The sequence below is a fragment of the Oncorhynchus nerka genome, linkage group LG13 (genome assembly GCF_034236695.1).
Source record: "Oncorhynchus nerka isolate Pitt River linkage group LG13, Oner_Uvic_2.0, whole genome shotgun sequence".
Lineage (NCBI taxonomy): Eukaryota > Metazoa > Chordata > Actinopteri > Salmoniformes > Salmonidae > Oncorhynchus > Oncorhynchus nerka.
In genome coordinates, this window is record NC_088408.1 from 64,182,758 (window position 1) to 64,200,771 (window position 18,014).

An 18,014-nucleotide genomic window follows, 5' to 3' on the forward strand; every position below is an offset into this window, starting at 1 on the left:
TGTTTGACAAATGGGAATCCAGAAGCTGTGGAGAAAATAGGGACTATAACTTGTGGGTTTTGGCCACGGCATAATCCCCGGAATGATGATAATTGGAAGATAATTAGGAAAAGGCTTATGTGTACTCACCCAACGATGTGTGGTTGGAGTGAAAACCTGGGGATCACTGTGGCTGAACCAATTTTAGAGAATCTGAAGAAAGAACGTGTTCCGCCATTATGTATCTGTAACAATGGCTCTTTGGCTGTGGGTGTAACAGTGCATTGTAAATCTTATGCAGGCTACCTCCCTGAAGAAGAACGCAGGTAAAATATTAGTATATCCTATGGCAGGCATTTAGTGGATGTCTCATATTTAATTACTAGAGTGACCTATCTTGCTCTAAACGATGGTATGGGATAACCCTGGGGGATTATGTGGATTTGCGGAGGTAGAGGCTATCTGGTAATTCTGGACTGCAGCTCGTCACTGAAGACTCTAGACTGCAGCTTGTCGCTAGAGGCCCCGGACTGGGGACCGTCGCTGGAGGTTCCGGACTGGGAACTATCGCCGGAAGCTCTGGACTGGGAACTGTCGCCGGAAGCTTTGGACTGGGAACTGTCGCCGGAAGCTCTGGACTGGGAACTGTCGCCGGAAGCTCTGGACTGGGAACTGTCGCCGGAAGCTCTGGACTGGGAACTGTCGCCGGAAGCTCTGGACTGGGAACTGTCGCCGGAAGCTCTGGACTGGGAACTGTCGCCGGAAGCTCTGGACTGGGAACTGTTGCCGGAAGCTCTGGACTGGGAACTGTTGCCGGAAGCTCTGGACTGTGGAGGCGCACTGGAGGCCTGATGCGTGGTGCCGGCACTGGTGGTACCAGGCTGGTGACACACACCTCAGGGCGAGTGCGGGGAAGAGGCACAGGACATACTGGACTGTGGATGCGCACTGGATACCTGATGCGTGGGACCGGTACAGGTGGCACCGGGCTGATGACACGCACCTCAGCACGCCCGCTCTGCAGCGCTCTCAATGCCAGCACCTCTCTCCGGAATCTTGCGTCGAGCTCCTCACTCAACTGGCTCCATGTCCTCCCCCAAAAAAAAAAAAAAGATTATTGGGGTTGCCTCTCGTGCTTGCTCCGTTGAGCTATCTCCTTGTATCATCGCCGTTCCGCTTTCGCTGCCTCTATCTCCTCCTTACCCCGGCCTGCGTCCAGGGTCCTTTTCCATCCAGGATCTCCTTCGTCATAATGATGAGACCAAGGCGCAGCGTGAGTAGAGTTCCACATAATTTTAATAAACTGAAACTCACCTAACAAAACAACAAACAACCAAACGAAACGTGAAGCTACAGATGTGCACTAAGGCTATACATAGACGAGATCCAACAACACAAATGAGGAAAATGGCTACCTAAATATGATCCCCAATCAGAGACAACGATAAACCGCTGTCTCTGATTGGGAACCATGTCAACATAGACATACAAAAACTCCTAGACATACAAAAACCATAGACATACAAAAACTAGAGTACCCACCCTAGTCACGCCCTGACCTAACCAAAATATATAGAAAAACAGAGATATCAAAGGTCAGGGTGTGACAGTATGGCCATGTCCTTAAACCAGCTGAGATATTCGGTATCTCCATTATTCCTACCATTGGTGTATCCATTTTAGGTAAATGGATTAATAATTTGACTTACTCGCTACAAGCTCATATTAATTTGGCCTACAAGGGTTTTAGCCAGCTCTCCCTGGATGTCCAGAATATTAAGGCAGTTACAGCTAGGCAGTTTGGCTTTGGATTACCTGCTGGCAGCACAGGGAGGCGAGTGTAAGGCCCTGGGACTGGACCTCGATGACGAATGCATAATGTTACTTCCTGACTCCTCCGATAACATGACCAAAATCCTGCTTGATATGTCTAAGCTCTCTAATACTCCCAACCCTACATTTGTAGTTCCTGTGTTGATATGCTTTTGCTGTGTTTTGATTTTTTGTTGTCTTGGTAAATGGGCAGTGAAGAATGGTATAATGGTTTTACCTGCCTCCTATGATGAATACTATGAGGCCACTGGTGTTGACCCCAACTATGACCCTCTTGCTCGCCCAACTGACCCAGAGGATGATTACTATACTACCTATATGTGAATGGTTAAAAGTTCCAGATGTCTGACGGCGATCTCTGTACATAGTTATATGAGACTAGGTAGTTTCAACGGGGGGAATGTTGGAGGTTACCCTAGGGCTACACCAATGCCATGATTACTCTATATATGTGATAACCTTTGTATGCTTGCAATGCGCAATGATGGAAAGGTATCGGGTAATGAAAATGTACTGCTTTAGTTCTCAGGCTGAGAACTGCCTGCACCTGCTGATAGTCATTCAGCCTCAAGGCCGAGATGTTCCAAAAGTAGCAAAGGGCCTGAGACTACACAGGAGTGGTTGATGGCTTATAGTAGAGTGAGAAGTTTTTCTCATCTTAGATACTTTGTATCTAATCCAATGCAACAATGTTAAGGTATGATTGATGGTAGGTTGTCCACACCAACTAGTATAAAGAGTGTTGTCTCCTGTTTCGCCACCTTTACTATAGACTACGGAGGTATTCTGTATGCGAATCTCTGTCTGCAATTGCATTTTAATACTAAAGAGTTTTATACCAAGGTTCCTGTGTCTGTGTCATCTATCTGGAAGACTGATTGTTGAAGGAAACTTACATCACCCCATGCAAAGGACCACCCAACAAGAGACCCCTCTATCCCTCTCTCTCAACCACACAACTCAAGTCAGTCCTTGTTGCTGTAGTACAACATTAACAGCATAAGGTAATATTATATTTGGAGCACGAAACTTAATGTGAGGGTAACATAAAAAAATGGAATGCAAAGATATATTGCCAAAAGTAGCCTACTGTATTGTTTCAAATACCAGCATAGATTATTGTGGCCTTCTTGATGTTGCTGAAAATAAGATTTTAGAAAGAATATCAGAAAAAAATAATTTCAATATTTGATTAACTATATATTTATTTATAATTTCGTAATTTATAAATATTTAAAAACACCTCAAAACACATCTATATCATTCATGTTTCACTTTCATCCTACAAAACACCTTACACCACAAAAACCTTACAGCAAAAGTGATAACCAGTATTATGAACAACACAATGGCCAGTAGCGTGGCTATGACGTCCATAGAGTGGTAGGTGAACCAGGACATCTTGTAGGACTCTGTCCTCAGATGTGCCGCTCCTTTGTTCCTCATGACAAACTCGATCCAGAACATTGCGCGGTCCAGTGGCTTCATAGGCTGGTCCCTGTGCAGCCTGGAGAGCCTTTGCATTGCCTCCCTGTAGGACGGCTCATAGAGAATAGCCTTCACTGCCTCCAGGAAGATGTCTCTGTCTACGGTGGCGATGTCCACTATCTTAGCCACTCCCTTAGCCCTCATCCTGTTGAGGTTATCCTGCTGGTCGAACATCAATGGGAGGCCGACGATGGGGACACCGTGGTAGATGGCCTCCTGGACTCCATTGGTGCCGCCGTGGGCGACAAAGGCTCGGGTCTTGGGGTGTCCTAGGAGGTCGTTCTGGGGGAGCCAGTCCACCAGTAAGGTGTTGTTACCCAGGGAGGCAGGTCTCTTCCCAGTGTGCCTCCAGACAACCCTCTGAGGCAGTTTGGCAAAAGCAGTGGCGATGTCCTCAGCGATGTCCTCAGGAAGTTGTCCCACCAAGGTCCCGAGGGACATCATGATGACCCCATGGTCCCCGGAGCTCTGGACAAAGTCCTCCATGTCCGGGGGAAGCGGCTTGGATGGCTTGCACTGGAAGCCACCCACGTAGACCACGTTTGGCATGGTGGGACGAGGAAACTCAAAGGTGAAGTCATTCCTCATGAGCCAGATGTCTGCTGCCTGGAACAATGACATGAAGTGAACATCAGGGCCAAAGTATCGATGGACGAACGGAATGTAGTTAGGGTCTGTGATGTATGCAGTTTGAACCTTTGTAAAAAGATAAAACAGAACATTTATGACTCTCTCCTGAAAAGTCATTTTGTCCGTCAACATTGCTCCTGGTACTGGGACATATGAGAGAGGTGAGGGGGCAATGGCAAAGTGACCCTCACCCTGGATTGTCCATCTGACATTGAAGACAAGAGGAAGACCAAGGCGGTGTGCCAGTAACGTGCCCGCACCAGTGGCAGGATCCGTCAGAACCAGATCATAGTTTCCATCGTGAATCGATTGCATTAGCTCGTTATCTTCAAATATCATAGTCATCATCTCAATCAATTCCCTGTTTGACTCAGAGAACTGCTTCACCACCTCAAGCTCCAGACTCATACGAGACCAGAAACCTCCACCCTCCCTTTGGATCTGCAGTAATCTGGTCACAAACGAACTAAAGATCTTCTCGTCAATTCCTCCACCAGATGCAGGGATGGTGATACACACGAGTAATGAGGGGACTTCTCCTTGATGTACCAGTTGGCGGATGGACGAATCACTGTGATGCTATGGCCTCTGGAGTGCAGTTCTTCAACGATGACTTTCATGTTCACCCAGTGGCTTCCATCCAATGGGAGGACCAGCACCTTCCCCCCATAGACAGTGGTCAGATAGAAGAGCAGCACCGTAACCGTGACCAGGGCTGGTTGATGCATTTCTAAGGTGAGTCCTTTGATAGAAGATACAAGGGAAGAGTAGTTAGTAGTTACTACATCTCTTATTTACTATTAATAGGTTCTAGTTGTTTGCTTGTTATTCTCAAACACATCAATTCTAAAAAAATACTCGAAATTACAACTCAATTAAGTGAGGGTGCATGCTGACTGCAGGAATTTCCACCAGAGATTTTGCCAGAGAATTTCATGTTAATTTATGTACCATAAGCTGCCTCCAATGTCGTTTTAGAGAATTTGGCAGTTTTTCCAACCGGCCTCATAACCGTAGACCACATGTAACCACGTCAGCCCAGGACCTCCACGTCCGGCTTCTTCACCTGCGGTATCATCTGAGACCAGCCACCCGGACAGCTGATGAAACTGAGGATAAACTGTAATAAAGTCCTTTTTTGGGGAGAAACTCATTCTAATTGGCCTATGCCCTCCCAGGCCCACCCATGGCTGCGCCCCTGCCCAGTCATGTGAAATCCATAGATTAGGGCCTAATAAATGTTTTTCAATTGACTGATGAACTGTAACTGTAACTCAGTAAAACCGTTGAAATTGTTGCATTTATATTTTTGTTCAGTATAATATACCTGATTAACATATGAATAATAGAGTACATTATTGGTCTTCACAGAGAGAATTAGCCTAGGTGTTCACCAGAAGCAGACTTAGACCAACAGTACAAACACAAATCAACAACAGCACCTGAACAAAGTGTACTGCATGTATGCTATAAAACATTTCCTGAAATGTTTACACAAATTTACTGGCAGCAACAGTAGCCAGTAGGTTGCAGTAGCCAATAAATTACAGTAGACTCACAGAAACGTTACTGAAACACAAACGGAGTGTACTGCTTCCATGAATCAAGTAAATAAATAGCCAACATACAATTGAAAACGTTGACACTGTTTATTGCTATGAAGACTTCCAATGCTATCACAATTCTACCAGTCCTTCCCAAAATGGTCTCAAGCCTTCAGGCATATTACTAGAAAGGTGTGCAAGTTGTCTCTACATCTGGACCAGGATTCATGCTCATGTTATGTAACAGGGACAGACTCTGTAGTGGATGGAAGTTACTCCAACAATGTCCCTTTATTGGAGGTATTACATGCTATCTAATAACAGGTAATTATCACTAATTACTTCAAGTGACTTTGATAAGTTTCAGCCATATGTTTTACTGTTTGGCTGTTACTCTTATTCCATGTTGGAGTTGCCAATACTGCTTTGCATATTGTTTATCATATGTAGTATTATTCATTATTGCCATAAGTGTTATTATTGCATTGGTTTGACAAGTATTTTTACAGAAGTTGTTTAATATAGTCTGAGTCACTGGCTTATTGGTGCTCTTCCATGCCGTCCCTAGGAGGGGTGCGTCACTTGAGTGGGTTGAGTCACTTACGTGATCTTCCTGTCTGGGTTGGCACCCCCCCTTGGGTTGTGCCGTGGTGGAGATCTTTGTGGGCTATACTCGGCCTTGTCTCAGGATGGTAAATTGGTGGTTGAAGATATCCCTCTAGTGGTATGGGGGCTGTGCTTTGGCAAAGTGGGTGGGGTTATATCCTGCCTGTTTGGCCCTGTCCGGGGGTATCATTGGATGGGGCCACAGTGTCTCCTGACCCCTCCTGTCTCAGCCTCCAGTATTTATGCTGCAGTAGTTTATGTGTCGGGGGGCTAGGGTCAGTCTGTTATATCTGGAGTACTTCTCTTGTCTTATCCGGTGTCCTGTGTGAATTTAAGTATGCTCTCTCCAGTTCTCTCTTTCTTTCTTTCTCTCTCTCGGAGGACCTGAGCCCTAGGGCCATGCCTCAGGACTACCTGGCATGATGACTCCTTGCTGTCCCCAGTCCACCTGGCCGTGCTGCTGCTCCAGTTTCAACTGTTCTGCCTGCGGCTATGGAACCCTGACCTGTTCACCGGATGTGCTACCTGTCCCAGACCTGCTGTTTTCAACTCTCTAGAGACAGCAGGAGCGGTAGAGATACTCTTAATGATTCGGCTATGAAAAGCCAACTGACATTTACTCCTGAGGTGCTGACTTGTTGCACCCTCAACAACTACTGTGATTATTATTATTTGACCATGCTGGTCATTTATGAACATTTGAACATCTTGGCCATGTTCTGTTATAATCGCCGGCCACCCCCCTCATAGCCTGGTTCCTCTCTAGGTTTCTTCCTAGGTTTTGGCCTTTCTTGGGAGTTTTTCCTAGCCACCGTGCTTCTACACCTGCATTGCTTTCTGTTTTGAGGTTTTAGGCTGGGGTTCTGTACAGCACTTTGAGATATCAGCTGATGTAAGAAGGGCTATATAAATACATTTGATTTGATTTGATTTAGTCTTTTGGGGGAGGATTGCAGATTCCCCGCTAGGTTAATCCCCCCTCCCACTTCAACATCGTGTTCTAACCGGACAACACTGTAGTGAGCAGAACCTAAGCAATCAGCATAAATTAATATCAAGTGAGGGCATTCACAGCGGACCCGCTCAGACGAGCTCCAGCTAGACGTTTTTACATGGTCCTGCTAGGCGTTTTTACATGGTCCTGCTCGGTGTTTTTCACATGGTCCTGCTAGCCATCCCACTAGCCGTTTTTACATGGTCCTGCTAGGCGTTTTTACATGGTCCTGCTAGGCGTTTTTACATGGTCCTGCTAGGTGTTTTTCACATGGTCCTGCTAGCCATCCCACTAGCCGTTTTTACATGGTCCTTGCTAGCCGTTTTTACATGGTCCTGCTAGCCGTTTTTACATGGTCCTGCTAGGCGTTTTTACATGGTCCTGCTAGGTGTTTTTCACATGGTCCTGCTCGGTGTTTTTACATGGTCCTGCTAGGCGTTTTTACATGGTCCTGCTAGCCATCCCACTAGCCGTTTTTCACATGGTCCTGCTAGCCATCCCACTAGCCGTTTTTACATGGTCCTGCTAGGTGTTTTTCACATGGTCCTGCTAGCCATCCCACTAGCCGTTTTTACATGGTCCTGCTAGATGTTTTTCACATGGTCCTGCTAGCCATCCCACTAGCCGTTTTTACATGGTCCTGCTAGCCATCACACTAGCCGTTTTTACATGGTCCTGCTAGCCGTTTTTACAGATACTGAGTTTTATTTGGATTTGTAGAACTACAAACGTTTTTGGAGAATGCTTCTTGAGATTGTATTAAGGCAATTGAATCAAGTCAAGTTTGTAGTTCTCCTATATAAGTTTATAGCTCTTCTATAGTTATCTGTATACATACGGTAGATATTAGTTCCAATTAGTTCATTTGAAAACGTTGTAAATCTGATTATACCATGTTTTCAACACTAGGTACTCAGCAACTGTTTTAACAACAAGCTAAACTATTCCCATATTCCACATATATTCCATTACGTAAAACTGTTACTTTCAACTAGAAATGTTGCTTCACATAAACACTCACCAAAAAAATATGCCTGCAGGTAGCCTAAAATCCAAGGTGATGTTTGGCCAACCTCCCAAACAGCAGTTTTTCACCTCACATCCGAGTGAAAGCAATCATCTGGCTGTAACCTAACCTATGCTGCCACAACTAATCTGTGCTCTCTTGTTCAAAGTTCACAGGTTCTAGCATGCAACATAACACCCCTGTAATTACATAAGGCGTTCACATGTTGGCTTCCCGTTCTGTATTAAGAAATGGTCACTAGTTCAACATGCACATAATTATGGAGTTAGTTAGAAAATCAAAAATAAACTTTTTTCAAAGAGAATATTTGTCTCCATTGGCCATACCCAGGTTGAATAAATCCTGGCATAGGTATAATTCAGATTTTTTGGGGGCAATAACTACACATTTGATTTCATGAACCTTGCATGGTTACAACATGCCTTTGGTCTATTACTTAAAATTAAGATTAACAACCGTTGCTTTTAAAATGAACATTAACCATACAGTAGTACAGTAGTACAGGAATAATTTAGGCTACATTGTGTGTATAACTAATGAAAATTATGATTAGTCATGATTCAAATGCAATTTAGTCCAGAGCATAATGCTTTATGTTTAGTCCAGCCCATAATGCTTTAGGTTGACCCTGTGTCCAATTGGTTAAAAGGCACACCATTTGATTGGATTGGATTTGATTAGAATCCAATGGCGACCATTGAACCTGGCTCACTCACTAAAGAAAGTAGGAAAACAGAGTACTAGGGGAAAGTCATACCTAAGAACTGATGACATAATGTCACATAAGACTGTACCTTGTACATTTAAGAAAAGGTCTCAGAGATGTCTTTGTAAGATTAAAAGATGCAGTAGGCTGGGTCCACATGTTTTAGTCATTCATTGCTATTCTCCTAAGTACTCTGTGTAGCCTGCTCCAAATGAAGTTTGATATAAATGTCATTTGAATACAGTCACAGGTTATACTGTAAGTATGATGGGCCATAATTCATGGATAATACGGTCAGTTTGCATAACACCGTAGCAGTGTTTTCAGTGTCTTTATACAAATTACTGCATGCCTGTGCACACTTCTTATTCTGAAAAGTAAAAGTGTTTACCTGTGAAAGGGAGTCTACTTGGTAGTAGTAGTTGGTAGCATGAGGTTTTTACATTGTTCAGTCTTTGATTTTATTTGACCATGGGAAAAGGAGCTACAGTAATGTAGGTTTGGGTTGAATCGAGTCTAGAATATTACAGGTCAGACTTTGCCACAGGGTGGCAGTCCTCTCATACAAAATAATACAGGCTACTGTAGAAAATATTCACCAGATATATTCTGCACAATAGTGCTTCCATGAGTTGAGGACACACTACCTAAAGCACTATTCCCACGCCATACCGACAAATGCAACTGCAGAAGTGGGCATCAATTAACATTGTGCCATTGTGCAAACGACTTTCGTGATTTTACACAGAGTTTCCAGGATTTGGCAGACTGTGATGTGGTTATATACTTGTATTGTAACTACATATTTGACGTTTTATTTTTATTTAACTAGGCTAGTCAGTTAAGAACAAATTCTTATTTACAATGACGGCCTACCAAAAGGCAAAAGGCCTCCTGCGGGGACGGGGCCTGGGAAATAAATATAGGACAAAACACACATCACAATAAAAGAGACAACACAACACAAAGAGAGACCTATAAGACAACAACATAGCAAGGCAGCAACACAGAATGGTAGCATCACAACATGATATGGTAGCAACGCAACATGGTAGCGGCACAAACATCGTACAAACATTATTGGGCACACCCAACAGCACAAAGGGCAAGAAGGTAGAGACAACAATACATCACACAAAGCAGCCACAACTGTCAGTAAGAGTGTCCATGATTGAGTTTTTGAATGAAGAGATTGAGATAAAACTGTCCCGTTTGAGTGTTTGTTGCAGCTCGTTCCAGTCTCTAGCTGCAGCGAACTGAAAAGAGGAGCGACCCAGGCATGTGTGTGCTTTGGGGGCCTTTAACAGATTCTGACTGGCAGAACGGGTGTGTATGTGTAGGATGAGGGCTGCAGTAGATATCTCAGATAGGGGGGGGGTGAGGCCTAAGAGGGTTTTATAAATAAGCATCAACCAGTGGGTCTTGCGACGGGTATACAGAGATGACCAGTTTACAGAGGAGTATAGAGTGCAGTGATGTGTCCTATAAGGAGCATCTGATGGCCGAATGGTAATGAACATCTAGCCGCTCAAGAGCACCCTTACCTGCTGATCTATAAATGATGTCTCCATAAGATAGCATTGGTAGGATGGTCATCTGAATCAGGAATAGTTTGGCAACTGGGGTGAAAGAGGAGCGATTACGATAGAGGAAACCAAGTCTAGATGTAACTTTAACCTGCAGCTTTGATATGTGCTGAGAGAAGGACAGTGCACTGTCTAGCCATACTCCCAAGTACTTGTATGTGACTACCTTAAGCCCTAAACCCTCAGAGGAAGTAATAACACCTGTGGGAGGAGGGGAATTCTTCTTACCAAACCACATGACCTTCGTTTTGGAGGTGTTCAGAACAAGGTTAAGGGTAGAGAAATCTTGTTAGACAGGAAAGCACAGAATTAACTGAGTTTTGGTGACAGTCAGGTTCATGTAATTACGCCTTCTTATACATTTTTAGGAAGAAATATATGTTATCATTTGAACGGCACCTGTTTGCTAATATACTGTATGTGTGTCTTTCTGTCTTTTCCACCGGCAGACTGCAATGTGTTTTATTTGTTGGCTTCATGGGCTATTTTTAGTTGGCAACGGCAATAAAAGTGACTATTTATGCTTAGTATAATTTTTATTTATATTTTAATAGAATTTTGATGAACCACATCAATGATTTTGAGATAAGAAGACCTAAATTCATTCCTAAATTAAACACGAAAATGTGCATATGAAAACCATAACTGGCATGCAGATCGGTAGGAATGGTAAGATACATTTACAATCCACATGAGAAAGTTTGCCGACTCTTCATGTAGCCTATTACCTGTTTGATAATATACTGTAGGCGTGTCTTTCTATCTTTGTCTGTTTACACCTGGGCGTGTGTGTGTGTGTGCGAACATACCTACGTGTGTGCATGCTTGCGTGTGTGACCTCATAAATGAATGCCATGAGTAACCACAGCCCCCCCCATGACATTGTTTTAGCTTCCATTCAATTGTTCTCAAAGAAGTATAACTCTGTACGACAAAGCCATTCATAAACTTTTGTTTGGCATTTAACTCACATTGACAGTTTTAAAAAAGAATAGAAAATGATGTTCAACATGGATATAACTCACATGAGTCTATTTATGGTGCTGCTATGCACCCCGATAGTTTCTCTTTATCCTGCTTGCACGAAGCCCTCCTAGTTCACCACCGACACTATGTCATAGTCTTTGTATTGTGAAAATGTATGTCAGGGGCCCATTGAGTCATTCAACAATATAGAGAACATGAAAATGAATATTTAATATTGTCAATAGACTAGATTCTAAATTACTATCATGACATCAGCATACATACTGTAAATCTGATGGATTGTCGGTAGAGATTAGCATACTGTTACATAGTGTACTTAAGGTAGATACACTATATATACACAAAAGTATGTGGACACCTTCAAATGAGTGGATTCAGCTATTTCAGTCACACCCGTTGCTGACAGGTGTATAAAAACCGAGCACACCGAATGGCGCAGTAAGAATGGCCTTACTGAAGAGCTCAGTGACTTTCAACGTGGCACCGTCATAGGATGCCATTTTTCCAGCAAGTCAATTCGTCACATTTCTGCCTGGTAGAGCTGCCCCGGTCAACTGTAAATGCTGTTATTGTGAAGTCGAAGCGTTTAAAACCAACAACGGCTCAGCCGCGAAGTGATAGGCCACACAAGCTCACAGAACGTTGTCGCTGAGTGCTGAAGCGTGTAGCGCGCAAGAATCGTCTGTCCTTGGTTGTAACACTCACTACGTGTTCCAAACTGCCGCTGGAAGCAACGTCTGCACAATATTTTTTCGTCGGGAGCTTCATGAAATGGGTTTCCGTGGCCGAGGAGACGCACACAGCCTAAGATCACCATGCTCAATGCTAAACGGCGGCTGGAGAGGTGTAAAGCTCACCACCATTGCACTCTGGAGCAGTGCAAACGCGTTCTCTGGTGTGATGAATCACGCGTCCCATCTGGCAGTCCGAAGGACGAAACTGGGTTTGGCGGATGCTAGGAGAATGCTACCTTCCCGAATACAAAGTTTGGTGGAGGAGGAATAATGGCCTGGGATTTTTTTTCATGGTTCGGGTTAAGCCCCTCCGTTCCAGTGAGGGAAAATCTTAAAACTACAACATACAATGACATTCTAGATGATTCTGTGCTTCCACCTTCCGCCCTTTCCTGTTTCTGCATGACAATGCCCCTGTGCACAAAGCGAAGTCTAAGCAAGGTTTCTGCCTCCCTATTATTTTCAGTTCCTGCTTCGTCTATCATAGGGTTTCCAAATAGCCTTGTTTCACCACTGTGATAGAGGTGAAAGCATTAAGATCTACAACAATACCCTAATTTGGTGGGTAAAATAATGTACTTGTTATGCTGACCTTTTTTAAATATTTAAGCTGAGTTCACATTTTGCATAACGTTGCACAGTTCCAATTCCATGTGTTGACATGGGATTTGGATAACAAAATTTATGCAACGATACTATAGATACATTTAGGTTAAGAATGTACAGTTAAAGCTACTACATGTAAAATAGGAGGATGTTGAAGGGATCTCTCATACCCTCCTGCTCACATAAAAACATACACACTTCTAGTCCAGACTTAGTCTCATCTCATCACCAATTAAAGCACAATAAAAACACAATTAAAGATGCAGGAAATCTGTTTACTATTTCTCAAATAAACCCCAAGATTTTATGTTCCCAATATTGATTATACATTGACCCCACACATTTTCCAACAGTAATCACACTAGTCTACAGTTACTGTATGTCCAGAAACAGGTGGTCAGACATCTCGTTGGTCGACTCTCAGACCGTCCTTAGTCAATGTGGCTAGTGAATAAAAAGCAATCACGTGTTTCCAACCAGAATGTCGAGGGGGGGGGGGGGATTTGGCATGCAGTAATTTGTATGTGCACATTCATTGTTTCATAACTTCATTGTGTGAATTGTTTGTGTTTGATTCTTAGTGTATATCAATGCCCCATTACATATATAATCACCAGTAGAACATTTACCCTGAATTCCTAATCCACAGTACAAATGTTTGTTTGGTGATGTCTGTTAATTCGTTCAATATATTATTATTCCAGTCTTTTACCGTTCTTGTTGTCAGAGTGGTCACGTTTTTTGCAGAGTGCCCAACATATGCTACACTTATGAGAAACAAGTTTTGGTTTATTTCATTCCATTTACAAGTTGTCAATTTAGTCATTGTCTTTTGTTTGGAGCGCTCCTATCAATGTTGAGTAGAGACACGCACCTGATTACGCATATAAATAGGCCTATAGGATACCTATAATACACCACCACCAATGAGCTGTGGAGCTTCTCAAAGTAATGTTTTCTTCACCTCAAAACAGCAACCAAACTAAGTCTGTTTTTACATCCATTGAGAATGACAATAATTCATCAATGTAGGCTATTTGAAAAATCTTTCCAGCTCTCTTTCGATAACCACTCAGCTGAAAGGGGGAAAAAATGACAGTGGAAACATAAAATAGGCCTACCTAATTACTACTTATCCCTTGCGCAAATAGCCTACAGCTGTGTGTCCTCTGTCAGGCGCTCACTGGTGCAGGAAACTCTGAGGGCCCAGAATATTTGATACAATGTTGCAAGGAGCTTCAGGCCAGTCCCAAGTTAATAGTTGATACAATGTTTCAGGTTTGTTGCAGACATGCCATGCATAGTCAATGTGATTTATAGGATATTTATTTTTAACAGGATATTTTCTACCTGCAGGCTGCAATGTTTTTATTTGTTGACTTTATAGGCTATTTTTACATAGTTGGCAATGCAAGTTAGTATTTATGCTAGTATCATTTTCATTTAGATTTAGATATCATTTTGATTAAACACATCAATGATTTTGAGATACGAAGACGTCATTATAAATTAAACTGTTCCACGAAAATGTGTATATGAAAACCATGAAAATAAAAGAGAGCCGCACACTCTAGGAGCTCAGATGCAAAAATGTCATTACCAACGTTTCGACAGCCAAGCTGTCTTCATCAGGATATATATATATATATATATATATGTTTCGACAGCCAAGCTGTCTTCATCAGGGTATATATATATTATACCTTGATGAAGACAGCATGGCTGTTGAAACGTTGGTAATTACATTTTTGCATCTGAGCTCCTAGAGTGTGCGGCTCTCTTTTATTTTCAAGTTTTCTACTCCGCTAGCCAGCACCTCGCCTAAATAGGTGTGTGTTTCTTTTTCTTCTAGATTATATGAAAACCATACCTGTCATGCAGATCGGTAGGAATGGTAAGATAAATTGACATTCCACATGAGAAAGTTTGCCGACTCCTCAAGTAGCCTATTATTGGCAACTTCAGGAGAGTAATGGCAGAATCGGTGAAAGCCAGTAGGAGCAGGAGGAGGATGGTCGGAATAGGATATCTTGTCTGACTTCATCGAGTCATTTGTTTCTTGTTTGATGAAATAACAGTGAGCTTACAGCATCAGACAAGCTCAATGCATATATTGGTGATTGTATTAAAACTCATAGGTTGTGTCTGTATATGGGAAAATACAGGTTTCACATCGGGGGAAAAACAGGCGAACAAGATAGTTTTTAGTTGGGAACAGCCCTACTAGTCACACATACAGTTCATTACAAGGCTCATCTCATCCTTGTCTGAATTATACACCAATTCATCTAGCTGAGAACGCAACTCCACCATACAGTGCATTCAGAAAGTATTCAGACCCCTTGACATTTTCCACATTTTGTTACGTTACAGCCTTACTCTAAATTTTATTAAATTGTTTTCGCCCCTCGTCAATCTACACACAATATCCCATAATGACAAAGCAAAAACAGGTTTTTAGATTTTTTTGCAAATGTATCAAAAATAAAACCTGAAATATGACATTTACATAAGTATCCAGACCCTTTACTCAGTACTTTATTGAAGCACCATTGTCAGCGATTACAGTCTTCTTGGGTATGTTGCAACAAGCTTGGCACACCTGTATTTGGGGAGTGTCTCCCATTATTCTCTGAATATCCACTCAAGCTCTGTCAGGTTGGATGTACAGCTATTTTCAGGTCTCTCCAGAAATGTTAGATTGGGTTCAGGTCCAGGCCCTGGCTGGGCCACTCAAGGACATTCAGAGACTTGTCACGAAGCCACTCCTGTGTTGTCTTGACTGTGTGCTTAGGGTTGTTGTCCTGTTGGAAGGTGAACCTTTGCCCCCAGTCTGAGGTCCTGAACTGATTTTCATTAAAAATCTCTCTGTACTTTGCTCTGTTAATCTTTCCCTCGATCCTGACTAGTCTCGCAGTCCCTGCCGCTGAAAAACATCCACACAGCACGATGCCACCACCATGCTTCACTGTAGGGATGGTGCCAGGTTTCCTCCAGAAGTGACGCTTGGCTTTCAGGCCAAAGAGTTCAATCTTGGTTTCATCAGACCAAAGAATCTTGTTTCTCATGGTCTGAGAGTCTGAGAGTCTTTAGGTGCCTTTTGTCAAACTCCAAGCGGGGTGTCTTGCCTTTCACTGAGGAGTGGCTTCAGTCTGGCCACTCTACCACAAAGGCCTGATTGGTGGGGTGCTGCAGAGATGGTTGTCCTTCTGGCAGGTTCTACCATCTCCACATAGGAACTCTGGAGCTCTGCCAGAGTGACCATCGGGTTCTTGGTCACTCCCTGACCAAGGCAGTTCTCCCTCGTTTGCTCAGTTTTGTTGGGTGGCTAGCTCTAGGAAGAGTCTTGGTGGTTCCTAACTTCTTCCGTTTAAGAATGATGGAGGCCACTGTGTCCTTGGGACCTTCAATGCTGCAGAAATGTTTTGGTGCCCTCTCCAGATCTGTGCTTTGACACAATCCTGTCTCAGAGCGCTACGGACAATTCCTTCGACCTCATGGCTTGGTTTTTGCTCTGACATGCACTGTCTACTGTGGGACCTTATATAGACAGGTGTGTCCCTTTCCAAGTCATGGCCAATCAATTGAATTGACCATAGGTGAACTCCAATCAAGTTGTAGGTACATCTCAAGGATTATCAATGGTAACAGGAAGCACCTGACCTCAATTTCGAGTCTCATAGCAAAGGGTCTAAAATACTTATGTAAATAAGGTATTTTTGTTTTGTATTTTTTATACATTTGCAAAAAAATAAACTGTTTTCGCATTGTCATTATGGGGTATTGTGTGCAGATTGATGAGAACATTTTTTATTTTATACATTTTAAAGTCTGGCTGTAACGTAACAACATGTGGAAAAAGTCAAAGGATCTGAATACTTTACGATCGCACTGTATATACATCTCAATGGAATTGAGTTACGATGAATGTTGTCGGAGTGTACTTCTGACTACACCGAATAACTATCAGTCGATACTTGTAAAAATGTCTATTATTTAATATTTATCTGGTCTGTATGTTTGTCCTGTGTAACTGCAAACATTTCTTTGGATGCTTCAATCCATTATTTTTTATTTGAAAAAATATGGATTCCAACTCCCACTGACAACTCTATAACAATCAAGACAAGCACAGGTACACAGTAAATTATAAATGGTTTATATTTCTAAAAGTATCTAGTGGTAGTGGATGTTTGAAGTTGCTAACTTCATACTTGATTGGATAACAGTGGATTATGCGACGCAATTTGACAGATGTCACATAGAATGACGTTTTTTTACGAAAACTACGGATTGCAGCACCCAAAGAAAAGCTCACAGTTAAACAGGACAAACATAGGTACACGGTAAAAAATGAAGCAATTGTTTTTTTTACAAGTATCGACTGACAGTGAGTTGATGTAGTTGGGGTACACCACCCCGACTCGCAACGCAACTCCATTGAGATGTTGATTTCTCTCAGTTGATTTCTCTCAGCTACAATTCACCAAGACGCTGATTCCCAAATTACTAATACCAAGAAACATAAGCCTACACCAATATCTTATTGTATCCATTTTCAAATCTAACGTGAGGGAATGTTAATCTGCATACTAATTATGTCGGAGTTTAAATCTTAGCTGAAAAACCTGGTCTCAGAGCATTTCATTTGATTCTGTAGGGAAAACCCGAAACACTCCATTAAGTATATTTTACGTTTTGTATGGTATGTATTAATTTGTGGATGTCTAACACCCATTTCATATGCTATGTTATGAATTACAATTCGTATGATATGTTACAAATTTGCAAAACGTGCAATATGTTAGGAATTCTAGCTAATGTTGGCTAACGTTAGGCTAAAGGGTTAAGGTTAGCGTTAGGGGAAGGGTTAGGTTGGCTAAGTAGCTTAAAAGTAGTTGAAAAGTTGCTAATTAGCAACCGTATGACTTATGTAACCTTACGAAACATATCATACTAATTTCAGAGTTACGGATTTATTTTGACTATATTACGTCTAGTCTACGACACCAGGTTGAAATAAAGGGACTCACACTTCCTCTCCATCCAGCAGCCACCTGTAGGTGGTGATCTCCAGCTCCTGCTTAATGTGGAGCAGCTGTTCATAGTCGGTCTTGTTGGGTTGCATGCCCAGACACAGCTGGGACAGCTCCTCCTCCAGCTGACACAGAGTGGCTTGCAGACGGTCCATCCTCAGAGCATATTTATGGCTGCTCCCTCCCAGGTTCCCCTCCAACACACCCACCTGCATGGGGACAGACTGGACAGGCCACGGCAGCCAAGTTAGCCTTCTG

The 18,014-nt window shown here is 42.7% G+C and overlaps 1 pseudogene; it reads right to left on the reverse strand.

Moving 5' to 3' along the window:
* Positions 1 to 2,459: 2,459 nt before the first annotated feature.
* On the reverse strand, positions 2,460 to 6,209 carry LOC115139853 (UDP-glucuronosyltransferase 2A2-like; annotated as a pseudogene).
* Between the last annotated feature and the right edge of the window lie 11,805 nt (positions 6,210 to 18,014).